This window comes from Pelodiscus sinensis, chromosome 19 (genome assembly GCF_052426305.1).
Source record: "Pelodiscus sinensis isolate ZL-2025 chromosome 19, ASM5242630v1, whole genome shotgun sequence".
NCBI lineage: Eukaryota > Metazoa > Chordata > Testudines > Trionychidae > Pelodiscus > Pelodiscus sinensis.
Genome location: NC_143070.1, coordinates 23,284,640 through 23,303,876, shown reverse-complemented (window position 1 = coordinate 23,303,876; position 19,237 = coordinate 23,284,640). Strand labels below are relative to the sequence as shown.

Here is a 19,237-nt window from a genome sequence, read left to right as displayed (position 1 = left end):
TGCAAGTGCAACCTCTGCAGCTCCTGCAACTGTGGAGAGTGACTCTCGTCCCCCCTCCCTTGGGATGGGCAATGGCAACAGGTGGAGGAGCTGGGAGAGGAGTCCCAGAGAGCAGCCCCATGACTAAGCTGGTCAAGCAGCTGCTGGGTATGGGGGAGGTGAGGGAGGCAGCCCCCAGTGGTGCCTGGCCAATGTGTCTGCTATTCCTGACATCCCTCCCTACGTTGCTGGAGTTGGCCATGTCCCCACAGCAGGAGGCCAAAGGGGGCAAAGAGCAGAAGTGCTGGAAGCTGGTGCAGGTGGCCTCTGGGTTTGATTTAGTGAGTCTTAGTTGGACTTGCTAAATCAAACGCTGTAAGATCGATTGTGGCCATTCATCCCCAGGTCCTTGTTCTTCTGCAGGACACGGCCAAAGGAGAGTAAGGATGAGCCAATGGGCATCCAGATCAGATCACACCCTTGTTGAACGGATGGAAACAGAAACCAGACACACACACAGAGCGGGTTTGAATTGGTTCCAGCTGAGGGACGGGTTTGTCTGGTTTATGTGCATTGGCACTAGAGCACGTGAGGGGTTTGTGGTCATTTGAAGAATCCCTGTTCAATAGAAATCCAAAGTGTGACACACCTGGAGATGTAAAAGTTTCATTTCAATTGATGAGCTTTTTAAGGGGGCTCTTGTTTCACCCCCAGAGCAACCGTGTGTTTGCATCCAGTGTTGGGAACTGAGCAGGAAACGAGGCTTTTGTGTGACTCACATCTCAGGTGGGAGGGACCCTCACTGACCCCAGAGTGTGACTGGTCCTAACAAGGAATTTGCCCTGAAAGCAGCAGAGCTGGGGCAGGACAGGGAGTCCTGGGAGATGAAGCAGCTGGAGGGAGCCAGGAGAGCAGAGGCCAGCCTGAGAGCTGAGAGTCAGAGGTGCCCACTCCACTTTCCCACCACAGGTCCCATGGTGTAAGGGGCAGCACTCAGGACTCTGAATCCTGCCATCTGAGTTCAAATCTCAGTGGGACCTGCTGGGGCCGAGCAGATTGGTACAAGTTTCAGGTGCTTCAACTTCTATGCACTGAGGTTCAACACAGAAAATTTTGTTCCTCTTGCTGGGTGTCTGAGACCCCTGGAGCTCCATCTCCAGACTGAGCAGGCAGGCGGGAAGGGCCTGATGCCATCATAGCTGAAGGGCAGGTCACCCGCTCGGCCCCTGAGCTCAGCCCCTGCTGGAGGCAGCTAGACAGTGTGAGCGGGTTAGAGGGGGGATTGGGGGAAGGGTCTTGGGTCCTGGCTCCCAGTCATGCACCTTGGCACAAAGACCAACAGCCCCTGCACAAAGTGCATTGTGGGAATAAGAGTTGGGGCAGCAGGAAAGGGGCTGGCCCCTCAGCACCAGGGCACAGGCAGGAGAAGGTGGGAGTGAATCCTGCTACCTCTGCCGTGGCTTGGCCCACGAGGGCTGGGGTTCAGTAATTTTTCACCCCAGCTTTGTGGGAGGCCAAGTAGGAAGGGGCCACTGCAGGTTCACAACCTCCTGGCCTGCTGTGTCTGTGGAAAGGGGGGAGAGGACACACACTTGTCACTGGGGAACAGGGCGCATGGATCCCACTAGTTCCTGCAGAAAATGAAACAGGCTGAGCATTTTAAAGAGAACAGGCCAGAGCCCTTCTCCTGTCCCTGGAGAGATGGAAATGGGGCCGTTCCGTGTGGGGAAAGAAGTGGGTGTGTCGGGAGGGGGGTTCGAGTTCAAACCTCTCCACAGACCAGAACCCCACATTAGGGGCAAGAAAGAGTCTTGAGTCAGGCAGTGGAGAACACTTGGCTCCTGTTATGCTGTGATGGGATATTAGTAATCTTTTTGCACACAGCCTGGCTAGCTCAGTTGGTAAAGCATGAAACTCTTAATCTCAGGGTCATGGGTTCAAGTTGGGAGCTGAATCAGGCAATTGAGAATGCTTGGCTCCTGCTGTCCTGTGCTGGTGTAGAAAACTTGGGGTAGCCATGCTGGCTAGCTCAGTTAGTAAACCAACATACCTTGTAGGATCATAAGTTCAAGCCCCATACTGTGCCGTGCTCTTCTTTAACTCACCTTCTCAGTCTACAAGCAATTCACTCTCAGCTTTCACTAGGCTTTTAGAAAGAAAAAGTCTAGTCCTGGGGTCCAGCTTTAGTAGAACCGGAGAGAGAACAAACTGCAATTTCCATCTTCTGAGGAGAAGGGAAGAGGATTTTCTTCTCCTCAGTTCTAGCCACATGAGCCCAGGGAGGAGAAAAAACAACCCTCCGCCCGCTGATTGTCCCCTGTCAGCTTCTGTAGTTTCACCTCCTTCCACAGCAGCTCCAGCTTTGAGCTACAAATCTCAAGGGGCTGGTGAGGAAATGAGGAGCTGGCAGCTCGGGTTAGTGGCTTCCCTGAGAACAAGAGGTGGAGTGTTCACAAGGTGCATTCCCCTCCCTTGCAAAGCAGTTTTAGAAAGAGCTAGTAACAGAATAGTCAGCCAAGTTCCACCAGCAAGTTTCACCCTTCATGTCTGTTTTTGTGGTGTAGTGGTTATCACATTTGCCTCACATGCAAAAGGTCCCTGGTTCAAAGCCAGGCAGAAATTGAGGGTCTTCTTTTATTGCCGCTCCCCCCTTGGTGCCCGAGTACGTGCAGCTCCTGCTACTCATACTGTGCCTGGGATAAGCCCAACTCCCATGCAATGGGGGGGGGGGGAGGCTGACATAAGCTGAGAATGCCCCTTGGTGCCAGCCTGGGGAAGCCAGATGGGTGAGGCCAGGCACCCGATGGACACTTGTGTCTTATCCTCTCCTGCCCTCGGAAGCAGGTGTATGGGGCCGGCTTCTCCTGCTGCTTCCCTTGTGTGACTTCCCCAAAGAGGAAGTGAGGCAGGAATGGGGCAGAGGAGGGAAGCCAAGCTGAGGGGGGCAGGACAAAAGCTCAACATTTCAGTGGGACTCAGTGGAGTGACCAGAGACCCCACCCCCTCTTGTTCTGCCAAATTCTGTGGGGTAGGGCTGGCTGTGGGGAGGCAGAGTCCTCAAAATCCAGCTTTTTTGGCTTCCTTTCCTGCAGGCTCCCCCGAGAGGGATTTGTGCCCCCTGCTGTGAGTCTGAAAATGCCTGCCCTCCTAGCAGCTCTGTCTCTTGTAGGGCAGTCTGGGAGGGGCTGGGGCCCTTGCAATGCAGAGTCAGGCCTACGCGTGGCTGCAGACAGCAGCAAAGACGTCCAAGAGGAGAAGGCTGAAAATTCAGCCTCAAACGTGCTCCGTGCTGTGGTCCTGTAAGGCGACCTTGACCCTGCAGCGCTATTTCGGGGTACGAAAGCATCTGTAATATCTACCCTGTGTGTTAACAGTGCCCCGTTATTTTGAAATACAATGGGCTCGCTAGTCCAACCTCCCTGTAAACCTCATTCCATGAGGAGGAAGGGACATTTCGGAATAGCAGGTTATTTCAAAACGTGGTGCTGTGTAAACACCGAAGCGTTTTTCAAAATAAGATGAAAATGACAACTTCTGTAGCTCAAAATGTTTACCATATGTCAACCCTCTGTCTACGCTGAACCCTAAACTTGAAATCAGATGCTACATCAGGGCTCTGTTTGCACTAGAGAGACAACACTTTAGTCCAGGGATCACATCTGCTCTTCCACAAAATTTTTCAGAAGAGCAGACATGCTTTTTTGGCATCTCTGTGAACTTCATTTTATGAAGAAGGGATGTTCCAAAAAAGGGTTTTTTTTCCCCACATTTGTCCCAGTGTAGACAGACCAAATGTCGGAAAAGCCTCTTCCAAGTAAAGAAGCAGAAAAAGCTATGCAAACTGGGGTTCATAATTTGCCCAGCTTTTTCAAAAGGACAGTGTAGTATAGACATAGCTTGAGTGTTGCACAGCACTGGTAGGAGAGATGGAGGGACGAAAGAGCACGTGGGCACTTGCAGCCTTTCAGAACAGCCCTTACCTCCACGCTCGCTGGGGTCTGCTGCGAACTGTCTGGACTAAAGCCCATCCTGGTGTCAGCCTAAGGATTTCTTGTTCTGTAAAAGCTGCCCTGGAAATGAGGAAGCAGCTAAAGTGACTCTGGTGGGATTTGAAGCCACAACCTCCAGCCACCCCATCCATGTTTCTGTGGGTGCTAGTGTCTCACCACACCATGAAACCAGACTGGAGATAGACACTGTCAGTAAACTCATATCGGAAACGCTCCTCTGGATGCTGGGCCCACCAGAGCCGTGTGCCCCTGCCATCTGCCTGCTCCATGGACATCTTCCCATTGCAGAGCGCGCCGAGCCAGACTGTGACTAGACAGCCCGTCTCTGGGCATGCAGGGGCTACGTCTACACTGCCGGCTTCTTGCTCAAGAATGGCCGTTCTTGCACAAAAACTTGAGGAGTATCAACACTGCATGCACGTTCTTGCACAAGTAAATTTACGGCAAAACGTAGGAAAAGAGGGCTTCTTGTGCAAAAGTTATTCCTCTCCCCATGAGGAATAAACCCTCTTGTGAAAGAGCTCTTGCAGAAGGTAGTATGAATGGGCAACAGGGCTTTTTGTGTAAGTAACCTCTATGGCTAAAATGGCCATCAGAGTTTTCTTGCACAAGAGAGTGTGCACACTGCCACGGACATTCTTCTGCAAAAGCACATGGTAGTATGGACGTGCTCTTGCACAAGACATTTTGCACAAGAACTCTTGCACAAAACAGTTCTTGTGTAAGAAGCCTGCAGGGTAGATGTAGCCAAGGGGTGTTTGGGTTTGTTACAAGCACTGAGCTTTGTACAACAGCCCAGGGAACATTGTGAAAAGCCAAAACCTACCCGCCCTGGGTGTCCCTGGCCAGCCTGCGAGTGGCACAAAGGTTCCTGGCAGTGCTGGCTTTGGGTAGCTTGAAACAAAGCTTCACAGCTCAGATGAGGTGGCTGAGTGGTTAAGGTGATGGACTGCTAATCCATTGTGCTCTACACATGTGGGTTCGAATCCCCTCCTCATTGGATATTCGCAGCCCTTCCTCTTGCTTCTCCCAGATCTCTCTTCAGTTCAGTGCCAGCCCCTCCCACTGCAGCCTGGGGAAAGGGGAAATCTCCACAGAGACACTCCCAGCTGGGACCCTCAATCCCTTCTGCCCTCAAGGGGAAACCTCACAAAGGAGACTCCAGGCAGCCAGGCCATGGGGGTCTCTGAGATGCCCTGCAGCCTGTCCCACCTGGCTGTTGCCATGGCCCCTCTGTGAGGTCACTGCCTCTCAACCAATGAGCTGAGGTGCTGCAAAAGGCCCTTGTGATGTCACTGCTGCCTCCCAGGGCTCATGTCCTGCCCCTGGCCAGCCCCTTGGCATGTGTGAGCTGCTCTCCCTGCCCTCCTTACTAAGGGCTGGTTCTGGGGCTCAAGCAGGGAACATCAAAAGCTGCTCAGGAGGCCACATGCCCCCAAGGTCACCTTTTAAATATCATGATCTATCCCGTCCCTTCCCCAAGACCCCACCCCTTTGCTGAGCCCCTGCCCTCCCCAAACCTTTCCATGGACTCTTGGTTACTAATGGACACTCTCCACTAATGACATAATCACACCCCAGCCATTTTGCTAAGGCTGCAGCTGGGGAGAACAGTTTCATTTAAATAAACAGTTTAAGCATTTGAACTGTCTCATGTTAGTTGATCAAACTTCATTTTAAAGAAAGGAAAACATTACGGCCAGCACACAAGGTTTCAATGTTGCTTTATTTATGGCAGGGGTAGGGAACTTTTGTGGGTCGGGGGCCACTGACCCGCAGAAAAATCGGGGAGCACAAAAGTGAGAAACAAAAAACCTCTTCTAAAGGCCCTCAGCCCTCTCTGATGTGGCCCCCAACTAAGACACCTCAGGCCTCTGGCGTTCCAGCCCCCATGGCGTGAGGGGAGGGACAGGCAGGACTGAGGTTCACATTTACTTTTCTCGGGCTGCAGAACTAGTGGATTTTGTGGACCTGCTTAGTCTATTGGTTTCTAATCAAAAACCTGAACCACTCAGCCGCCTCAGCTCTGATCTTAGCAGTGTCAGAGGGCCAGGTAAATTGGTAAATAATCCCAGTGCCCAGGCCTGATGGCACCTGCCCCACAGAATTCACACGGCAAACTTGGATCCCAGAGCACAGGGGAAGTTGGGGGCTCATTGCTGGGCCGTGGGGTGAAGCATCAAACCAGCCCCCTCCTGTGGGGCTGTGAGTGTTGCTGTCCCTGCTGTACAGACAGGGCCAGGGAGCCATTCACTAAAGAGGCCAAGGTCACTCAGAGAGTTAGAGCCAAGATCTGCCCCCAGCTCCCTGCCCCACCCACTGACGCTCTCACTACCTGTCTGCCATGGGGCTGTTTGCATTGGCCTCGCTGTTCTGAAACCAGGGTTAAGCCACGGCTGAGGCTCTGGGCAGGGGGCTGGGTATGGGGGGGGGTCTGAGTGTGGGAGGGGGAGCATGTGTTCCTCTGGCTCAGCTTTTCCCTTTCTTCTACCCCAGCAATTGCCCTGCTGCAAAGCAGAGAGAAGAGATGTGAGCTGCAGTGCAATGGAAAGGGTGTTGGATTTCTAAGCTGTAGCCATCAGTATAAGCCAGACCAGCCATTTAAAGATTGTGGGTTCAAATCTCCCTGATTTCCAGGGCAGCTTTTACAGAACAGACCTGCCCCTGTTGCAAGATGACAGGGAGCTTGTGATCCCAAGACCGCTGTGTGAGACTCCCCTGGAGGGGGTCACAGCTCACAGGAGAGAGTCCCTGGGCCACTGAGACCTGCCGCCAGGCCAGCGCGAGCATCAGGAAGCGCCAAGCCCAAGGGACCCTAGCGGGAGCGCCCCGATACCCAGCGCCGGACCCCTGCCCCGCAGCGAGTAACGGCCCCAACGGCCCCTCACAATGGCTCCCGGCACAGGGAGCACGGCGCATGCGCAGTAACCGCGGCGCAGTCTGGTCCCTTTCCCTGCCCGTGAGCCGAAAACCCGACTGCGGCGGCGTAGAATGGCCCGTCAGACCGCGCATGCGCAGCAGGCCCGTGACTCCAGCGCCAGGTCTTAGCTCAGACAGGGCGCTGCTTGGCCACGCCCCGGGCCAGAGGCTACTTCCGCTTCTCGGAGCCCGGGCCGGCTCGCAGGTGGGGCGGGGCTTTTGCAGCGCGTGTAGCGACCCGGGGGATTCCCTCCCTGCCGGGCTGGGAGCGGGGGCGTGTCCCGAGGTGGGCGGGGCCGGCGCGCGCTGCTGGGGTTGCAGGGTTCGCTCTGGGCCCCACGTGGCGGGGGGGGGGGAGGCTGCGGCGGCATGGTCGAGGGATGCCCACGTGGGCCAGTCCTGGATTCTGCCCAGAGCGTCTGGTTGGACCCGGGGCGGAGGGGGACGGGGGATGCTCACCTGAGAGGCGGTGCCACTGTGGGCTCCTGCCTGGTCACTGCATGCGCAGCGTTTCTGGCGCAGCCTTTGCCCGTGTCTCTGCCCGCGCGCTGTGTGTGTCCCGACGGGGAGGCAGGGGACGGGGCTGGGGTGGTCGGGGCAGACTCAGGTCTGGTGGGGGAAGGGGTGCCAGGTAAACTCTGCAACACCGAGAGCAAAGCCCCAGTGCCGGGGGCAGGGCTGTTAAAGCAGCTTCCCCGGGGGGATGAGGCGCGAGTCAGAGAGTGGTCCTGGCCAGGGACCTTTGTATTTGCTTCAACATTTATTTTAATCCCTTATTCACCTGGGAGGCGCTGGGCAGGCTCAGGAGGCTGCAGACCCTCCCGCCCGGCCCACTCGAGTTGTGTGTTTGTGCTGCTGCATTTGAAAGGTGTTTAAAATATAAAAAGGGAGCTAAAGACAGGACAGAGTCTCATCGCTTTTCTCTTGTCTTATTCCCGGGACTCACAGAATTGCTCTCCTGTCTCTGCAACCCATTTTCATTGTTTTCCTCTGTGCAAATGCAATGCCTTGTACTGTAACTACTCTATGCAATGCAACTCAAAGTCCTACTACTTTGAAACAAATATAAGTAAAAATCAAAGTAATCTTCTGTAAAACTACTTCAGTGAAAGTACAAAAGTATCCTATCTTAATTGTACTTAAGTATGCAAAGGTAAAAATTACTTGTCCTATGGAACCCTATGCTTAACCACCCGAGTTCTTGCAGGTCACCACTAACACACACAAACACGTGCTATATAAACACTTATAATATAAATCTGTATTATATGCACACCTATACTATACATTTTTCAATGATGGAATTTAACGATACTCACTGCCTTCATTTATAAAGATGAAGAGGGACCAAATTAAATACAAGTCAGATTACAGAAATGTATGTATTTTGTCCACATTCACAGTGTGCATTTTTCCGTTGTCATGATTAATTTCCAAAATGTTTGTTCAACCATAAGAGCTTCTTTTTTCAAATGTACCAATCCTTGCTTGTCTCTGAAAAAATGAGTCCATCACATGGAAGAATCTCTCACAGGCAGCTGATGGAGACAGAAGTCTGTTGGCCCTGGCGCACAGCTCCCTAATTCTAGAAAAAGAGTGCAGCAGCTCCATGGTCTCTTCTGAAGACGCCAAATACCGATCAAGCTTCTTTTTAGTTTCATTTGTCTAAAATGACAGTCTTACCTTTTCTAATCCCAGTTTCATGCATGTTCCAAGTGGTCCTAATATTTGGCATCAAGATGTCAGTTGCTATTAGCTCCAGGTCCTTAATTATTTCACCAAAACATTTCTGAATGGTGCACTGAAGTGCATCTACCAGTGGCCTCAAGAGGGCATCCTGTTCCTTTGCAGTTTTGAAACCATCAAGTATAATTTAAACTTAAAAAACAACAAATGGTCTCGTAACACTTTATAGACAACAAAACAGATAGATGGTATCATGAGCTTTTGTGGGAACAACCCACTACTTCAGCTGACCAGAGTTTTAAGTTTAGGCTGTACAGACCTATTTATTTTGGCTCTGCACAGCCTAAACTCAAAACTCCAGTCATCTGAAGTGGGCTGTGCCCATGAAAGCTCGTGATACCACATATATGTTTTGTTAATCTATAAAGTGCTACCAGACTGTTAGTCTGTACAGGATAAACTGAAAAAAAAAATCTCTGCTACCCCCTAATGCTGGTATAATTTATGCAGCTGCACTCCATTCCATTAGTGTACTTATCTGTGCTTGGATAATATTTAGTGCTTTCACCAATGGGCCCATAACCATGGCATATTCTGCCAATAAAACCAGCTCTGCTAGATTCAGCCTTTTGACCAACCAATAAGTAATGTTAATAAAAATACAGAATGATCAGCAGGGGGAGTTTTTTAGCAAAAAGAATAGCATAAAGCGAAGAACTGCTTCTTGCATACTAATTTGGAGTCCTGGGAACACATTTCTCATGGACCTTTGTTGTTCATTCCGAATGCACCGAATTCTCTCCACAGCCATGAACACAGAGTTCCATCCTTTCTGGCATGGCCGAATGAACTGTGGCTTGCATTCTGCTTCCACCATTTTTGCTCCAATTGCTGAGTGTTCAATTTTAATTTATAGTGCTTAGCATCTGGCAAAAGTGGGCCTGGCCATCTTTTTTTAGGTGTCATTTGTTTCTTCTTGTACCACATCTATAAATGAAACTAGATTCTGCAACTGGCAGGCTCAATGTTGGTGTTTTGGTACAATTTCTTCATGGTTGTTATCGCTGTCAGGGACATCTTCAGTTTTCTGAAATTCAGCTCATCAACATGAAACCCTGTTGTTGAAAACACAGTTAAAAGACACCTCCTCCTCCCCCCCCCCCAAAAAAACCCCAAACAACATTAATATGTCCCGCAATTGATATATCATGCTGGGAATAATACACTGAGGGGACCCTGGGAGAAGCTGTCTCCCCACCCCCGAGCCACACATCCTCTGGTCCATCCCTCTCTCCTGCCCCCTGCACTCCAGGCCCCCCATCCAGCCCCCAGCTGCTCTCCACACCTGAGGATTCCCCTGCTCTTGGCCCCATGACTGCACCATGCCAAGCAGCGGGGCTGGCAGTGGGGCAGCCGTTCCAGCCAGGCACTGGAGGAACTGAGTGAGAGGGGGGGCAGAAGGGAAGGGGCTTGGATTAAAGTTAGGGAGCCTAGTCAGTGGCTCGCTTAGTATGAGAGAGGCATTGAAATTGATACCCACGTTCTCCAATGGTGTGGGGTCCCTATTTTTTTCACAAGCAGAGCCATCCAGAGGGCGAAGAGCCTCTAGTGGCCCCTCTCTCTTTCTACTCACTCACCTCAAAAGCCAGCCATGGCTTAGTTCCAAATCTGTAAACCTCACTGCATGAGGGATAATGCCTCTTCCGAAATAGCTATTTTGCAATAGCCATAGTGTGGATGCTCCACTGCTGCTATTTCAAAATATCTCCTGCCCAAGGCCATTCAAAGTCATTATTCCCCAGTGCCTCCTGGGGATCTAAGTCGAGGTAGAGCATCCACTGGTGGCTTCTTGTGCAACAACTCTTTTGCAGAATAGTTCTTGTGCAAAAGGTCTTGCACAAGAGAGCATCCACACTGCCATGTGCTTTTGTGCAAGAGAGGTGCTTTTCCGCAAGGGCATCCATAGCAGTGTGGACGCCCTCTTGCACAAGAAAGCACTGATAGCCATTTCAGATAGGGGTTTCTTGCACAAGAAATTAATGTTGCCTGCCGACACTGCCCTCTTGTGGAAGAGCTCTTGCACAAAAGGATTTTTCCTCGTGGGGAGAGGAATAACTCTTACGGAAGAAGACCTGTTTTCTGATGCTGTACTGTAAATTTACTTGTGCAAGAACATGCGTGCAGTATAGATGCTCTGCAAGTTTTTGTGCAAAAAGCCTGCAGTGTAGACGTAACCCCCGAGATGGATTGCAGCAGAAATCTCCACCTGAGTGAAGACATGGACTAATGCTGCAATTAATTAGACGTCAACACTAAGGGTGTGTCTAGACTACTGAGTTTTGTCGACAAAAGTGGACTTTTCTCAACAAAACTATACCAGGGTCTACACTACCGCTGAGTTCTGTCGACAGAAGGTGTTATTGCCTGTAGGGTTGCGTCTAGACTACAGGGTTTTGTCGACAAAGCAGCTTGCTTTGTCGACAGAACTGAATGTGTCTAGACGCTCTATGTCGACAAAACCCTGTAGTCTAGACATACCCTAACAGTCCCACTGCTGGTAACTCAGAGAGGCCCTTGTTGCCCTAGGAAGGGGTATGGCCAAAACATAGGCCTCACCGTGAGCAGGATTTGAACCTGCACAGGGAAACCCTATTGGATTTCAAGTCCAATGCCTTAACTGCTCGGCCACCACAGCTGCATGTATTAGGGAGGACCAGGGAAGCTGGTAAATAATTCCAGTGCACAGTCCGAACATCACCTGCCATAGAATTCACACAGCAAACCATTTCAACAGCTGTGCAGAGGAGTTCTGGCTGTTCTCGTCTTAGGCTGCCTTGGAGGTGAGTTCTGCTTCAAGGTCTTCTCTCCTCTTCCTTTCCTTTCTCTTCTCTTCTCCCCTTTTCCTTCTTGCTGGTCTCCTTCTTGGACCTCAGTTTATATAGAGAAACTCAATACTGCTTAGTTCTTCCTTAACCAATTCTTTTAGTATAATTTCACTAACCGAACATAACATACTGTAACAGAATTACCTAACCAATCAAACCCCACCACCTTAGTTGATTTACACCTAGCAAAATCAATTATACAGCAGACAGTAAAAGATCCAAACCAGACAGCGATCACACAGACAAACAACAGGAAAGTGAGGACAAGAATCATAGAATGTCGATTTCACAGCCACAACTATTGGTAATCAGTCTTTTGCCAGACAAAATGCTGTTAAGTTTTCTCTACTCACCATGAGATCTGTTTCCTGCCTGGTGACAGTGGGTGCCACTAGGATAAGACCCCCCCCCCCCCCCCCAGCCTTGTGTAACACTATTTAAATGTCATATAGCTAGAATATGAGCATGTGACTCCAGGCTTTACAACTAATTGCTGCTGCTCTTTTATCTGGCTGCAGAAGAAGGCTTCAGTTTAGACCTACTGAATACCTACAGGCCTTCCAATAGGGTTACAGAAAAACCACATTGCTACATAGGACCTTTCCAGGCCAAAGATAGCAGGACCCACAAGCACTCACAAATGGAGGTAAATACAATTGCAAAGGGACTCACACCCTTAATCTTTTGATCCAAAGTCAGACACCTTATCCTTTAGGCCACACACTCTTGTGTCGGCTACGATTGGACACCCTGAAATGTGTAAGTAGGGAGTAGTTTCCCTAGTCCATCAGGTTTTATTATTTTCCCTGTTTGGCGGTTTAGAAATCACGTCTGAGCTGGTGAATTATTCTTATTGCAGCCCAGGGATTTTTCCTGAGTGTATGTTACTTCATGGCTCTCTACCACCTAGGCTATCTCCATACTGCATCTCTCTTCTGCAAAAGTTCATACAAATGAAGTACTGATTAGCATATTGCCATGCTCATTTGCATAATTAGTTGGGGTCTGTTTTTGCACAAGAGGCTTTTGCGCAAAGAGGGTCTGTGTAGACTGGCGTTCTTCCTGCTTCCCCTGGCTCCAGCCTGGCCTTGGATCTCTTTGCTCTCAGCCCCATGGGGCTGGGGAAATGCAGGGGGCCATTTCAGAGTCTGGTTGGGGGTGGCGACCTGTCCATGCCGTGATGGGGGAGGGGAGAGTGTCACACGGCTTCTTCTAGAGCTCGTATTTAAGTAAAAACAAAAAATAAACAAGCAGCTGGGATAGGGCAGCTGGAGGGAACCAGGAGAGCAGAGGCAGCCTGAGAGCTGAGAGTCCCAGGTGCCCACCAAAAACATCAGCTGTTTGTCCCATGCTGCAAGGGGCAGCACTCAGGGCTCTGAACTTTGCAACCTGAGTTCAACTGTCAGTGGGATTTTCCTAGGCTGGTTGTTGAAAAACCCTCCTGCCTTAGATTTCTTGTTCTCAGGCTGGTGAGAAGAGATTTTTGTGCTTTCTGCTGGGTGTCTGGTGCCCACTGGCGTTCGGTCTCTCATCCGGCTGGCTCAGATGAGCTGGGGCCATGAAACCTACCAGCCTAGCTAGAGATGCAGGGGGCTGAGTTTGTGTTTCTTGCTCCTTCCCCTGATGCCCTCAGATCTGGTCCCAGCAGCTGCCAGGCTCTGCCTATTGCCCCCTGGCCTCTGCTAACCCATCCATTGGGTGTGGAGCTACTGGCTTGGGATCTGTCTGGGAGAGCGAGCAGCACAAGTGAGAGGCTGGCCCAAAATTCACTCAAACTGTTTGGTTTTTTGTGGATCTGCTCCTCCTGCACCCCAAGAGAAATTGAAACACAAGAGAAGCAGCCAACTATTTTACTTTTTCTGTAACATGAATGGATCTAGCTCAGGGGTCCTTCTGCATGGGAAGCACCCCTGTGCTCCTGGGTTCTTCTGCCCCTCGCCTGCGATGCCATCCACCTGGGGGAGCAATTGCCCTGACACTTGTAGATGGGCCAACATGGACAAACCAGTGACACTCAGGCACCTTCGATAGCTCAGCTGGTAGAGCGGCAGACTGTAGTGTGTGCTTAGCAAGTTATCCTTAGGTTGCACTGCAATTGACAAAAAGATTGTGGGTACGAGCTACCAATCACATTTCTTGGGCTGCACAGGCCTTGAGACCCCTCCCAGACTGATGGGGAATGGCTGCACTTTGGAATTGAAAGGTGTTGTCTGGGACCATTAATTAGAACAGTTTTGGACACACTTTTTTTTTTCCAGAAGATGATTTTCTGACATTTGGCCCATCTACACGGGCCCAAATGTGGGGAAAATCTTCTCTTTGGGAAGAGCCTTATTCCTAATAAAATGAGGAATACAGGCCTTCCGAAAGAACACGCCCACTGTTTTGGAAACTGATCTCAAAATGTTGACCCATTCAATGGACACGGCAGAGTTTTTCACAGATACAAAAGATATCCTGGAAAAGCTCGATATTTGGAATATAGCCAAGAAGGGTAGCTGTATTGGAGGTATTGCCAGACAGGGCACTGTGGCTTAGCTGGCTAAAGCACTTACCTTGTAAGCAGGAGATCCTGGGTTTAAATCCTAGTGATACCTTGCTGTAGCTTTTGCTCATATTTTCCTGCATCCTTCTGGGACACAGAAGAGGCCTCCCCTGGCCACCCATGAAACTGATGGTTCAGGAAAAGGCTGACTGGGGAGGCGCATTGGGAAGAAGGAAACCACAAGCCTGGAGAGGGTGCAGAGGCTGCTGTGCCTGGCACTGGCAAGGCAGGGCTCTGACTGCAATTGCTGGGACAGGAGAGCCAGCACCACACGCCCTTGTGATACCCTGGGGCTGTCAGCGCCCAGAGAACCTGCCAGGGATGTGAATGTAGACACATGAAATTGAAAATGAAAGAGGGATTTAAATATGCTGCACTTCATTTGTATATTCACACACCAGTGCTATTTGAAAATACTTTATTTTGAAAATATAGTATTAAATATGAAATAAGCGTATCAACAGCGTTTTGTATTTCAAAATAAAGTATTTTGAAATACAAAATGCTGTTGAGATACGCTTATTTCGGGAGCCAACCCTTCCTCAGAAATAACCCTTAAACCGCATTTTATAAGGAGTAAGGGTACTTTTGAAAGAAGGGTTTTCTTTTGAAATAACTGCGTCTAGACAGCGCCTGTTCTTTCTAAATAGCGCATTTTGAAATAGCGGCCAGACGTGATAATGCAAATCCCCATTTAATTTGCAATTTCACTCAGCTGAATTTGCATTTGTCTCTCAAAAGAGGAATGACGAGTAGACAAACCCTCACATAGGGGAGATGCAGAGATCAGAATTTCCCGCCTCCCTCAGCTTGTTTGGCTCCTTTGCCCCATTTCCTGCCTCCATGCCTGAGCTGACCCAATGGCTGAAAGGGACAACAGCTGCTGATTGGTTGGGGCGGGGCGGGGGGAAGATGGGCAACAAGACCCTGGAAGCAAGAAGGACCAAGGTCCAACTCTTTCTGGGCCACTTGGCCTTAGATCCTGGCCACCCAGCATTCACTCTGATGAGGCCATAATCTGTGAAGGGGGAATTTAGACTGAATCTCCTCTGAGCTGGAATCCCAGCTCCCACAAGGCTCACTGGAAGGGGACAGCCCAGTAGGGACTGAAAACCACTGCTCTGGGTGACGTTAGAATTCACAGCCTCAGCATGTCTCCTGTGCACACTGCCTTATAAGTACTGTGCGCTGATCCATTGCGCAACTGGAGCAGATGTTTGAGAATTTTCTCCAAAGTCCTTACATTGAGAAAGTGAAGAAGCACAAAGTAGAACTGAGTGAGAGAGGCAAGAAGATCAGTATTCAAGGATTTATACAAACCAACTTTTCCCCAGTAGGGCCCACTGAGATTTGAACTCAGCTTATAGAATTCAAACTCCTGAACCCTGCCCCTTACTCTATGGGAACAACACACTGTGCTGTGCTTGAGGTTCTCAGCTGGTAGCTGGTACTCTACTGTCCTTGCTTTTTCCATTCAGCTGCTTCACCTCTCCAGACCCTGCTCCATTTGTAGGCAGCCTCACGGGAATGAGCTGGCTCCCTCTCTGCAGAAGAAGGAGAAAAATTGCCCTGTCCCTCCTGCTTAGCTGGCTGGCCCTAGATAAGATCACATGAGATTATCCAAACACATCCCCATAGCCACTGTTCTATATCTAGGGCCAGCAGTGGGTGGGCATTAATCAAGGAGGCAACAACTCACAGGAAGAAGTCAGGGACAGGGCTAATCAGATGGTCTTGACTTGGCCAAGCTGTGGCCATAACCAGCAAGGTAAGGATCAAACACAGGAATAATACCAGCTCAGCAGATATGTTCCTGCCCTATGTTGTCACATGCTAAAGCCTGGGATTGAATCAGGGACCTTTAGATCTTCAGTATAATACTCTGCCAACTGAGCTACTTTGGCTGCTGGATACAGACCTCTCTGGCCTGTGATTCTCTATCTGGGATGTTTGGCAGCCGTGCTGCACAAAATAGACATCATCATGCCCTGCCCAGGAAGGCCGGACTGGCCTTTCTACAGCATCCCTCCCCCACAGCCCACATTCCCTCTAAGCCAGGCCTGGGCAATATAGGCCAGTGGACTGGATCCAGCCCATGAAGCCACCGAAGAAGCCTCAGGCAGATTCCCTGCTTCCCCTGCCCCCCACACACAGCTGAGAGAAGGAGCTGCAGGGCCCTCTGTTTTTCACAGCTGAAGCCCTGGCACATCCCAACAAGCTCTTATTCACCAAGGAATACAATCTGTGCTGCCCATGCAGGGAAGGAGCTGCCTGAGAATTGTGCTTGGCAGGTCTCCCAGCCAGAGCCTGCCTCTGACATCCCAGCACCTCCACCTTCCTTCCCTCAACCCACTGGCACACCCTGTGATAGAGAAGGGCAAAGACCAGGCAGGTTTCATGACAAGGCTGGTTTACCTGACTGGGAATCGAACCCAGGCCACAGCAGTGACCGTGCTGAATCCCAGCCACTAGATCACCAGGAAGACAAGCACCTGCACTGCTTGCTCAGCTACACTAGCTCTTCTCAGGCCACTTTCTGTCCCCTTCAGGACATGGGTCCATTCTCAGAGAAGGCGCGTGATGACGGCGTATTTTGCAGCTCCAGGTTCTACCAGAAGGTGCCTCCCAGCTCTTTCCCCCGACCGCACTCTCAGGGCCGGAGACGTGGACCTGCCCCTGTGCATCGTTCGGGATGCCACCTGCCCTTTGCTCCCTGGGCTGATGAAGCCCTACACAGGACAGCCCTAAAGCAAGGAACGTTTCTCAGGCAGGCTCAGCAGGGTCCGTATTGATGTGGAGGAGCCTTCGGGCCCTTTAAAGAGAGATTCCGCTGTCTGCTCCCCTGGCTGGATCTTGGTGAGTTGAACGTCCCCCAAGTGTCCTCTAGAATAGTTGTGAGAACAAGGCAGAGACATTCCTGCTCCCTGCACAGCTGGCCCGGTCACGCAAACCCTGCTGCTTCAGCCCCTTGCCAGTCTCATTCCTACTCTTCCCTGCCGCCCCATCTTTTAAGTGGCATACCGGGCAATGTTCTCATGATGATCTGACAACCCTTCAATGATGGGAATGCCCAGCCTCTTGTTCTTAGTCACCCAGCCTGCCTCTTTCTAGTACAAACTCCCTGTCCCAAAGGCAGAGCTACAAGCAGCTCAAACTCTGTTGCATTTAAGAGCAGCCTCTGGAGTCAGATCCTGCAGCTTTAAGCAGAGCTCCAGTATGAAATCCAGGGAGTTCAAACTCTCCCACTGCCTTGCCAGTCACAGTGGCCTCTGCAACCACTCCAGGCTTGTGGTTTCCTTCTTCCCAACATTCCTCCCCAATCAGCCTTTTCCTGAACCAGCAGTTCTATGGGTAGCCAGGAGAGATCTCTTCTGTGTTTCAGAAGGACTTAGCAAAATATGAACAAAGACTACAACAAGGTACCACTGAGAGTTGCATCCTAGATATCTTGTTCACAAGGCAGGTGCTTTAACCAGCTAAGCCATGGTGCCTTCCCTGGACAGGGCTGTTCTGGTTTATGGTCCAGGACAACACCTTGGACTCAAAAAATGAGGAGTAACATTAATTCGAACCAAGGGCTTTGGTTTGAACTACCGTGTCCAGGCACACACTTACTGGTTCAAATCAGCTGTGATTTGGACTAGCGAGCCAGGCGAGATCTTGCTAATGAAGCAGGGGATATTTATCTCCACTTCATTAGCAATTTTGGTCACCTACATTTGCATCTCTAGTCCGAACTAGGGAGCAAATGTAGATGTACCCAAACAGGACTCCGAACTGAGCCCATTAAATAACAGAATATTTAATTTCCATCATAAAGTGTAACAACGATTTCATTTCATGTAGCAATATGAATCATCATAGCTTGTTTGCTAACTCAAGAAGCTGGACAATTTTGTTTTATGGCTCAAAGGAACAGTCCCTGTAAGATACCAAATAGGTATGGAATGTGTTGCAGAGTTAATGTTCTTTTTATTTGATTTCATACTAAACATATGAAGTCATGTACCTTGTTAACTATCCCTTGTTTCAGAATTTTTTCTTCTATCAAATTATAAAACTATATTTAGCTAAGCTCTTTGTGAGTAACTGGTGGGTACCACAGTAGCCCACATCCGCACAAGCGCAAACAACCTCACTAGTGGTGCACATTATGAAACTCACTCTGCCCATTGGTAGCCACTGGAACACCCTGAGAAAAGCAGCAGGAATGGGGCCAAGTGCAAGTCAGGCTAAGGGGGGCAGGCAAAACTCATTTTGCCTTGCAGGGCCACAGAGAGCAGCATCTCTCTTGTATACTGCCACAGAAAAATGTGCCTGAGAGAAGCATCAGCCTTAGAAAGCTGCAGACACTTGCCAAAGTAGTTCAGTTGAGAGAGTGTTAGACTGAAGATTTAAAAGGTCCTGGTTCAATCCCTGGCTTTGGCAGAAGCCTTTATCGAGATGGCTTAGTCTAGTTTGGCATCTCTGTGTCAGCCGACGGTCAGGGCAGCGTGTGTGTGTATGTGTTTCCGAGAAAAGGTTTATCGTCCGTGTCTTTACTGCTAGGACCAGGGTCCCGTCGCAGAGGGTAGCCAGCAGGCCAACAGATGCCCCTTATTTATAGGAAGAGCTTATTACACCTCAGATTTTAGCTGCTAGAACACAGGATTCCTTCGCAGAGGGCAGCCTGGGAAAGACTGAGAGGTGCCTCAACGGACCTGTCACCTGAGAGTGACACACATCCAAATGCCCAAGCTCTTCCTATACCTGTCCCTTATGACCGGCTGAAGTTCTTTTAAATTGTGCTTGGTTCTGTTACAACAACTGAAGGAGTCAGGTTAAAATCTTAAACAGTTACTGGTTTATTAAAAAGACTTATAAAAGCATATGGTTCAATGGGTATTGCTCTCTTTAACTGTTAGCAAATACAGATTTTAAAAATGGTTACAAAGAAAATAAAGATAGAAAATAGAATTAATGGTACCAAGTGACAGCTTAATTTTTAAAGAGCTCTAAGTTTATGTGTACACTTAAGGCAAAGGACCACATCCAGGTACAATTTTTACCCCCTTCTGTGCCTCTCGACTCCAGCGTGTCAGGCCAGGGCTGGTCTCTCAATTCCTAGGAAAGACGAATACGGGGTGGGTGTCACCTTGGAAGATCAAACATCTAACCCAACCAGCAGATAGATGGTAGATTGACACTCTCCAAGTAAATGTGCTGCTGGACCC

At 49.9% G+C, this 19,237-nt stretch overlaps 2 non-coding genes across 2 annotated transcripts; one reads left to right on the top strand and one right to left on the bottom strand.

Annotated features, from left to right (window-relative positions):
- Positions 1-947: 947 nt before the first annotated feature.
- TRNAQ-CUG (transfer RNA glutamine (anticodon CUG)) lies at positions 948-1,019 on the top strand. Its single transcript has one exon. It is a non-coding gene; the product is annotated as a tRNA-Gln (tRNA).
- A 10,188-nt stretch (positions 1,020-11,207) lies between these two features.
- On the bottom strand, positions 11,208-11,289 carry TRNAS-UGA (transfer RNA serine (anticodon UGA)). Its single transcript has one exon. It is a non-coding gene; the product is annotated as a tRNA-Ser (tRNA).
- Positions 11,290-19,237: the final 7,948 nt, after the last annotated feature.